Source organism: Cantharellus anzutake (genome assembly GCF_015039405.1).
Source record: "Cantharellus anzutake strain C23 chromosome Unknown EI90scaffold_15, whole genome shotgun sequence".
Taxonomy (NCBI): Eukaryota; Fungi; Basidiomycota; class Agaricomycetes; order Cantharellales; family Hydnaceae; genus Cantharellus; species Cantharellus anzutake.
In genome coordinates, this window is record NW_024066965.1 from 840,792 (window position 1) to 851,000 (window position 10,209).

The following is a 10,209-nucleotide window of genomic DNA, read 5'->3' on the forward strand; positions in this document are numbered from 1 at the left end:
CATGGTGGGCACGCTGCAGGTGGGTCAATTGTACATTGATACAGAGAAAGTCGTCCATGTAGAATAAAGGGAGAATAAAGGAGAAGTAAGATAAGGAGAAACTGAGGAGGGGAGGATGAGGGGAGAAGAAGGGAAAGGGGGAGGAGGTAAGGAGAGGTGGACCGGCAGGGTACTGGGTCAGGTTGGGCCGGGTGGAGCCAGGTCAGGCGGGTGTGCCCTGACATTCTGTAAAGGCCTAACTGCCTTTACCTCTTTCTCCATTCATCTTTCCTATTTTATTATATTTCTTTGGGAGGCCAAACACTCCAGCCTGCTTTATGCAATAGTAAATATCTGTTAGAACTGGGTGAGGGCAGACGATTCTGGAGGGGAACCGGAGACTTAGGCCTCAGCGACTCAAGCGGAGCGCTGTGCCATTGCTGTTTGTCCATTTGGTCCTTAATTTCATAGGTGGCGAGCAGGAAGTCTCTAGGGGGCATTTCAGGTCGATTTTAGACTAAGGGCCTAAAACGAGTATGTACAAGCACCAGTATATAATGGAGAGGGAAAAAGCATGAGGAAACAAGAAAGATCTGAATCGGAACTAAGGTGTCCAAACGGGACAAAGGGAAGACGAAAGCGGAGCAGTACCGAAGGTTATAGGTCAGAACCCATGGTACGTCTGAAAGGAGATAGGGAGGGCAAGGCCCAGAGGGGCAGGAGGGTGAGGGGAAGTGGGGATGATGACTAACTGGCTAGAATGGGAAGAAGCAGCAGTCCAAATAAGGATGAGGGGGAAATGCGAAAGATACATTACAAGCGGCAAAAGTGCCGAATATGATCCATGGAGCTCAGAGGTCATGGAGCTTATGGAGCTTACGGAGGTGGGGTTGAAAGTCCGAGGAATATTGGCAATGGTGTTTATGTAGTATGAGGTCACCAATGCAATGGACTTAAGCCGAGGTGGAGTCAAAGTCTGAGGTCGGAACTATGACGGAATCTCGGAGCGAAGGTACGAGCGATGTCTGAGTACAGGGTATGGGACAGCAGCGGAAGGTCGTAACTTGGCGGAGGTATGGCGGGAGAGGGTCAGAGGGCAGAGGGAGAAGAGAGGAGTGGGGTGAGGAGTGGAGGAGAGGAAAGGTGTCAGGTCCAAAGGTGAGTATCGGAGCAGACAGGGGAAGGGTAGGAGAGTGACAGAAGGGTGGAGGTGTTGTGAGGGGTGAGAGGAGGAGTGGTGTCAGGTCCAAAGGTGAATATTGGAATGGACTGCGGTAGGGTAGGACTCCGGGGGTGGTGGGGAAGGAGGTCTGGGAGTCGGATCAGGATCAGGTATGTACGGATATGACAGTTGGGACCAAGACGGAGTCTCAGAGTGAAGGTACAGGCAGTGTCCAAGTACGAGGTACAGGATGGTGGCAGAAGGTCGTAGCTTTGCGGAGGTTTGGTGGAAGAGGGATGGAAGGAGGGGAGTGAGGAAGGGGAGTAAGAGGAGGGATGATTGTCAGGTCCGAAGGTGAGTATCGGAGTGGACAGAGGTAGGGTAGGAGAGGGATGGAAGGGTGGAGGTGACACAAGGAGTGAGGAGGAGTAAGAGGAGAAGGGTGGCAAGAGGAGTGATGTCCAGTCCGAAGGTGAGTATCAGAGTGGACAGGGATAGGGTAGGACTCCAGAGATGGTGAAGTGGAGGGTCTGGGAGTCAGATTGGGATCGGGTATGTACGGATATGACACACATTAACCATGGTATCATACCATGTGTCCTCTTTGTTGGAGGAACACCACGCATTGACCGATCTCTATTGTCGTGTGATTTGCATGTGACTTCCATTATAGTATAGTCATGTTTATTTTTTGAATTCTTTTCTTTTTCCTCGGTTCTTGCTGTAGAGACTGAGGTCAGTCCCTTTCATTCAACTTCATATTTAGCTCTTATCTTACTTTGTAATTAGTCATTCTTTTAGGTTAGGATAATCTATCTTAGTTCTCACTGTAGAGACTGAGTCACTCTTTTAGACATTTTATTACTCTTGGTTTCTTACTTGGACACCATATATTCACTGTGTTTTGAGGCAAAATATCCGAAGTGATATCCAAGCTTGGATACAAGACTTTGCTGTGTCTGTGTTAAATTTGAGAATCAGATATCCGTGCCCTTACCTCAAGATCCCTGTGGGGACATCTAATAGGAGGGCTAATGCAGGAGCTCAGTGAAAGGTTTGCTTACTTGTTTGGGGACTGTCATATCCATCCATGGCCATCACCCTCCACTACCTCTGGCCCTTCCGGATTACCTCCGCTCCTTCATCACTAACCTCAGAGCCTCCAGATTCTGCAACCACCTCCAACTCCCCCGATGGTCACCACCCCCTCAATTCAATATATTACCTATGCCTCCCTAAGTATGGAGCTGTCATATCCATCCATGGCCATCATCCTCAAACACCTCCAGTCCTCCAGATTCCCTCCACTCCTCCGTCACTAACCTCGGAGCCTCCGGTGTCCACAATCACCTCCGACCCCCCCCCCTGATGGTCACCACCTCTCCAATTCAATATATTACCTATGCCTCCCTAAGTACGGAGCCCCGAAGGTCTCCAGACAGCTCCGACATCTGCTAGCGCACTCCCACCTCCGCTGGGCAATTCACTTGCTTGCCCTGCAAGTCTACCTTCAGGCCTATCCCTCCTTTCCACTTGTGGGTTATAGCCCATCATTCCGCTAAACCCATAACCCAACTCGTCGGTAATATTCAGTCAGCTAACATCTAACTCTGTTAGCTCCGCTCCACTCAGTCCCACCATTCACGGGCCCACCCCCTATGTAACTATATATACATAACTTGTAGATAGGTTACACCCTAGTGATAAAATCGACTAGAGTTTCCCTCTTCTAGTTCTCCTTGCCAGTTAGTAAATTAGGGCATGGATGTGTAACTAGGCACAGCGCTCTTGGTCTAGTTGCTGAGGCCAAAGCCCTCTGCCACAGGGACGTCTCCTTCGTCCCATATCTGGTCTCTGACAGCTTGTGGACTATTGTTCTCCCTTTGCCACTTGTTGTTTCTTTATTTCCTTTTTGTTGGCAAGGTTTGCTGATGTTGACCATTTGTCTATTCTTCATTCATTAATATCGCATTTGATCCACCACTGTCAGGGCACACCTGCCTGAGCCAGCTCCACCCGGCCCCACCTGGCCCCACCTGACCTGGTACCCCGCTATCCACCCCTCCTCACCTCCTCCCCCCTTTCCCTTTCCCTCTCCTCATTTCTGCTTCCTCACTTTCTTCCTATTTTACTTCCTCTTTATTTTCTCTTTATTTTACATGGATGACCTTTCTTTTCATCAATGTACCATTGATCCATCTGCAGCATGCCCATGACACACCCGGCCCAGGCACCTTGGGCAGCTTCCCGCTGTGCCCAGCATGTGTGCTTGCACCGGATGCCCTTGGGATCTCCCATGGAGACACCTGGGTGGTTATGGCTGTGTGCGAGGGTGACGTGGCATCTGTCATGTGACCCAAGCCGCATGTATATAAACATACCTGAAGTGGGAACCAAAGAAGTAGCCTTCTTCTCATCTTTCCACTTCAGTCTAAGTGGCCAGGGACTACTGTCCCACATCTGGCCTGCCAGTACACACGCCCGATCCACACCCCGCCAGGCTCTCAGTGCTGGGCGCTACACCCAGGCCTCCTTGACCCTGGACAAGTCCCTGACACCACCCTCACATGTCTTTAAGCATAGTGCGGAATACTCTATTCCTGTTGCTGGTGTAACTTCACAACGGCTGGGCCGTTTGGCCTGAAACTTTGCATAGTGGTAGTTTCTAATTTATCATATTTTCCATGTAAATTTCGTTATGTGTTTCAAATATGGATTTTGCGTGAACATCAACTTTTCCCTGAGCTATGACTTCAATGTTGCTCATCCCATTAATGAATATCTCATTGATGCATGAACCTTTTATTATGAAAATTTTCGTGGATTAAGAATAGATCCCTTCCTTTCTAATGGGCTATCAAACTCGTCTCGGTCATTACTGGTTGTTCTTCATGCTTTCCTTTTGAACGTTGTCCTCATTTCCCGTGAATTTCAGCTATTTCTCCATCGCCTATTGGTAGATTTTCCTGAAATTTCCTTCTTTGAATCTATCTAAAAGGAATATACACTCCCTATTATAAACACCACATGGAGTTTTGCATTGGTTCCTACAGAATCCTTGTTCTGTGATACTTCCAGCCTCAGCTACATGTGTGGGTGTGGGAAAGCAGTTTCCATGGAGGTTTTCTGGTTGGTTTTATAGTCAGATCTTACCCGATTGACCTCGTTCCTAGTTTAATATTTGCTATAAATTCTCCCGAGCATTCCGTCTTGTTAATGCTAAGCTTGAAGTATTTTTATTAATTTTCTATCTTCCTATTTGTTGTATGTAGTCATAAGAATTCGTAAAAATTCGTGAAAATTCGTGAAAATTCAGGTTCTTTGTCAGGGCACACACCCTGACTAGCCCGGACCCGGACCCGCGTCCGGACCCGCTTCCACCCGCTGCACTTCCCACATGTGCGCTGAAGGAGAGAACGAAGGAAGGTCAGTTGGGAGGTTCAAACGAGACCACCACCAAGCTGTTCCCTGGTTCTTTAGTTAGGATGGGGAAGTGTACTAGTGTTGTTTATTGCAAATATAGTACCAATCCGAGTGTTTTGGCTAATTCTATTTTTATGGGTTAGTTTTAAAGTTCCTGGGAATTGACTTACAGATAAACCGAGCCCTGCGGAGCTGTTTCTTTATTGAAATTTATTAATTTGTCTAGGTGTAATTCTGTGTAGCGTTGTTTAATTTGGATTTAAACTTGAATTTAATCTTCTACTTGGTGAAGTTTCAAAGATTCTATTCAGTTAATGAATTTGGATGGTGTCTGGAGTGTCCCTTGAGTTCGTTTTATTTTTGTCTTTATTTTATCGCTTGTTTTAACAGTAGCAAAATAACTGTTTTGTGTTTACACTTTGAAATCTGGAGTGTTAACCAGCTCTCCTGTTGAAATATCTACTTAATATTTCTCTCCTTAATTGCTGCCTTTTACTACAGTGGCAATCTTAACTGTATATCACTTTTTCGCACTGGAGTGACAACCAGAAATGCTTGAGAAAAATAATACTCTATTTTCTTACTTCTCTAAGGGGGGCGAAAAGTCGCAGAAAGGGTCTCCCTTTTATACTCCTTGGGTCGCCTTCCTTTTTCACGCTCTACCTTCTATTTACAGGATTTATTTACAGTGTATTTTTCTCAAACTGAATAAAAAGTGAAATTTTCACGCTATAGTTCCACTGCGCTTTGCTGCGCTGAACTGCGGCTCTACTGCGGTCAGACTGCGCCTGGAATCCTTATTGTCCTTCCTCGCCTAAGCTATTTTAATGGTTAATTAGAATTTGTCTGCGCCGCATTTGCCGCAGTTCCCTATTTCAAATTCCCCATATTTCCCATTAAGTTCGCTATGACTCGGTCATACTGAATTCAAACCTCGCATTACTATGCGTGCGACTGTGCTGAGACCTTCAGCTGATTTATTCCAATTTTATTTAGTGACATTTAGTTAAAATGAGACTGAAATGATAAATGAGTGAATTATTCAGGTTTAAAACTGAAAGAAAAAGTTGCTAGTAATCAAGAATTACTCAAACGAATGTGTTATAGCTCTCTACTTCATTAGAACATCGTTCCCTAAAATTCCCGCCATGGTCCGTCGTAGTTTAGTAGTTTTTGTGAATTTCGTTCATATTCCCTGATTCCCCTTTGTATTATCACATCCTAATCCTCCATATGTATTGTTCGTTGTTATAGTAGGTCGTCCTCGAAGATATCATATTTTTATGTATTTTATTTAGGGCTCTAGACCTCTTGAAGCTGTCTTCCCGCGTGTTTTCAGGTTTCTAACTTCATGTCCTTGTATCTCATTCATTTCTGGATGTTTTCTCACGTTCTTGGTATCATAAATTTTCATTTATTCCCACCTTTCCAATGGTACTAAGGTTGTGTCCTATTTCCCTGTATTCGTTGAGTTAGCAAAGTTTCGCGCGCACATTCGGTAATCACGTGCGTCGTTCCCATAGTTGTTCGTATGCGGGAGCCGTTTTCGTTTAGTTGTTTGGGATTTATGATATGCGCGGGTGTTTATTTCTTTCATATGGGCTTCTGTGATTTATTTCAGATTTTTCCCTCATGATCTAAGGTTGTTTTGCACTTTTCGTGCTTTGTTTTGACCGGGCTCTTCCTTATTTGGACGGAAATTGGTCTTCGCGATCTGCCGAAGTGCGGATCTCGGTTCCGACGGCCAGTTCCCTGCGCATCGCCACCCTCACGTGTCATTACACATGATGCGGATTCCTATATTCCCGTCATGGGTATAACTTCACAACGGCTGGACCGTTTGGGCTGAGAATTTGCATAACTATAGTTTCCTATTTTTCATAATTTCCGTGTAACTTTCGTTGTATGTTTTAATTATGGATCCTACGCAATCATCGTCTTGTCCCTGAGCTCGGACTTTTGATGTCGCTATTCCCGTTATTGGATTTCTCATTAATGCATGATCCTTTTATTATGAAAATTTGGGAGGATTAAGAGTAGATCCTTTCCTTTCTAATGGGCTATCAAGCTTGTCTCGGTCGTTACTAGTTAATCTTCGCGCTTGCTTTTTAGACATTGTCCTCGTTTTGCAGGAGTTTTAGTCATATCTCCGTCGTTTATGGGTAGTTTCCCCTGTAATTACTCTCATTGGTTCCGTTTGGGTGACATCTACATTTCCTATTATAAACACGACTTTGACTTTTGCATTAGTTCCTGAGGAATCTTTGTTCCATGGTACTTCCATCCTTGCTACGTGTGCGGACGTGGGAAAGTAGTTTCCGTGGAGGTTCTCTGATTATTTTTATAGTCAAATCTTGGTCGATTGTCCTAATTCTTGGTTTAATATTTGCTATAAATTCCCCCGAGAATTCCGTCTCATTGATGGTAAGCTTGAAGTATTTTTGTTATTTTTCTTTCTTTCGATTTATCGTGTATAGTCATAATAATTCGTAAAAATTCGTAAAATTCGTTAAAATTCAGGTCCTTCTATGTTCTCATATCTACTTGTCGTATGAGGTTTTGTGATTTATCTGGCATATTTCCATAATGGGTTTCCATAGTGTGGCCGTTATTTCTCCTACAGCGCACGCTCCACGCGCCGCATGCTCTGGGCCCGGTTCCTACCCCTTCATGTGACTTCTGGGTATCCCCGGAAGTTTTGCTGATATTGTGGCCACTGTGGGAAGATGAGAAGTTAGCTTCCTTCTCATCTCCTTACCCACAGTAGGATTGTGCCCTGGATAGGGCTGGCCGGGCCTGGGGCTGTGGGCCATAGGGGAGGGTCATGGGGACCCAGGAGTCGTCCCCTGACATTCTTCGATCCTCTCATTTCTACTTGTCATATGGGGGTTTCGTGATTTTTCTGGCATAATGAGTTTTCATAGGGTGACCGTTATTTCTCCTACAGCGCACATTGCGTCCTCCATCACCAACACACTCTTGCATCTGAGATGGTGCAAATATTAAGAAATCACATCAACCAAGTCAATGATGACATTGCTGAATTGAGGGGCAATGTCTATAATATGAATACCCAGATCTCTGGGAATAGCAACAATATTGCTCATTTAGATCATAACATCATTAAGATGGAAGAGAGATTAAACGAGAAATTAAATGAGATTCTTCTTGTGCTCTCTCAATGTGATGAGCCAAAGCCATGCATGGAAATGGTGGAAAACCCACCCCCAAACCCATCAACTGATGGGGATCCCATTGTCGTCTCTGAACAGACGAAAGAACCCACTGTTGAGGTGCAAGTGCCCCAAGAGGTCCCTGTAGTCCCTGTCAGTCAAACAGATCAACCAATCATTGGGGTCCCAGTACCTGAAGGGATCCCAACTGCTGTCACAGAAGCAGCAAATTCACACCTGTCCATCAAGGTACAAGAACCCAATGGACAATTTGTTCCCATCTTTAGTGGAACTAAGCCACCTACCCCATTGACAGTGACAGTGACCACTGACACCAAGGGGAAATCAACCCAGGACAACTGGCTGGACCATTGACTGCAGGGGTGAGTGTACCTGTACCACCTCCTTTCAGGCCAGGCACTGTGCCTGTGCCTTTCATTCTGTCATCGCAACCCACACACAGTGGGGTAAAAATACCACACATTAACATTACTCAAACATGTAATCTCCCTCCTGACCATGGGAAGAAGAAGACAGTGCCAATGAAGGCCACTGTGGAGACGATACAGGGTCGTGGGGCAAATGGTGAAAACCCCAAAAGACTGACCCATGGCACAGCACTCAGATGGGTGCTGGACAACTATCACCACTTCTCACAACTGCCTGCAGCTCCAGAAGGGAGCAAGAGGCATGTAGACCAAGTTAGGTCTAACTCAGGGAGAAGGCCCCACCTGTCATATCCATACATACCCAATCCCAATTCAACCTCTGGACCCTCCACTTCACCACCTCCAGAGTCCTACCCTATCCCCGTCTGCTCTGATATCCACCTTTGGACATGACATCACCTCCTCTCGTCACCTCCTCTCATCACCTCCTCTCATCACTCCTCTCCTCATTCCTCTCCTCACACCCCTCCTTCCATCCCTCTTCTGCCAACCTCTGCCAAGTTACGACCTTCCACCACTGTCCTGTACCCCATACTCAGACACCGCTCGTGCCTTTGCTCTGAGATTCTGTCATGGTCCTGACCTCGACTTAAGTCCATTGCATTGGTGACCTCATTCCATGTAAACACCATTGCCAATATTCTTTGGACTTCCAACTCTGCCTCCACAAGCTCTGCTACCTCTGAGCTTCATGGACTGCCTTTGGCACTTTCACCACTTGTAGTATACATTTCGCACTTCTCCCTCATCCCTATTTGGACTACTGCTTCTTTACATTCAGCCAATTAGTCATCAACCCCACTTCACCTCATCCTCCTGCCCCTCTGGGCTTCACCCTCCTTACCTCCTTTCAGATGCACCATAGAGTCTAACCCTTGACCCTCAGTACCACTCTGCTTCCGTAGTTCCCTTTGTCCCTGTTCAGACACCTTTGTTCCATTTCGGTCCACCCTTGTTTCCTTGTGCTTTTGTCTCCCCATTATATGTAGGCACTTGTACATACTCAATTAGACCCTCAGTCTAAAATTGACTAGAAATGCCCCCTAGAGACTTCCTCCTCACTATGTCTGAAATTAAGGACCAACAGGACCAACAGCAATGGCACAGCGCTCCCCTTGAGTCGCTGAGGCCAAGGTCCCTCCTTGCTAAGTCTCCAGTTCCACTCCAGAATCGTCCGCTCTCACCCCGTTCTAACACCACCATCCAAATGGGGATGGTGATGTCGAGGACAGTGGCAAGGGTGGCTCGTCCTGGCCCAACCCACCATTCCCTGACCCATTTGGCACCGAAATAAAATGGGAGCCTTCATCTAATTTCCCAAACCACTCATCTGTATGACCCGGTTTGTTTGACTCAACAATGCATTCATATGCAGCTCCTGCTGCATGAATAAACCACTGCCTGCAGATGTCCATCCAGAACTGTTCAAAAAGATGCAGGGACTAACTCCAACCATTAAATGGTCTGGAGAAAATAATTCAAAATTATTTCACAACTGGCAACACTCCTGGCTAGCTTATATGTCATCTTGTGGGTGGAAGGGTGAAGCTTACAACAAGTTTCATGTCCACACTCTGACAACTGCCGTCGAAGGCAAGGTGCAGGACCTCCTAATGCATTACATATGCATTGGAGTGCAGAATGGGGAAACTCTGCCATTCTGGGATCTACTAGAGATCCTTATATTTACCTTCATCAAGAAGTCAGCAGCAGTTGCGTCAACAAAAGTGTTCAAGATGCTTTCATATGATTCCACAAAGGGAATCAAATACTTCTATAATCAGCCATATAATGCAGCTGAGGAAATGATTATGCCTCCCAACCAGGCAATGTTCAACAAACGTTTCCTGAATGCCATCCCTGGCAAAATGCATCAGGAGATGGTTATGCACCATGAGATTTCCATGGACTACACAACAAAAGATGAGTTGTGGACTGCCATGCTCTGCCTGGACCACATGTACAGTTCAATTAAGGCAATCTCTGTGTATTGTAATGACTCACAGGTGCCAACTTGTCAGGG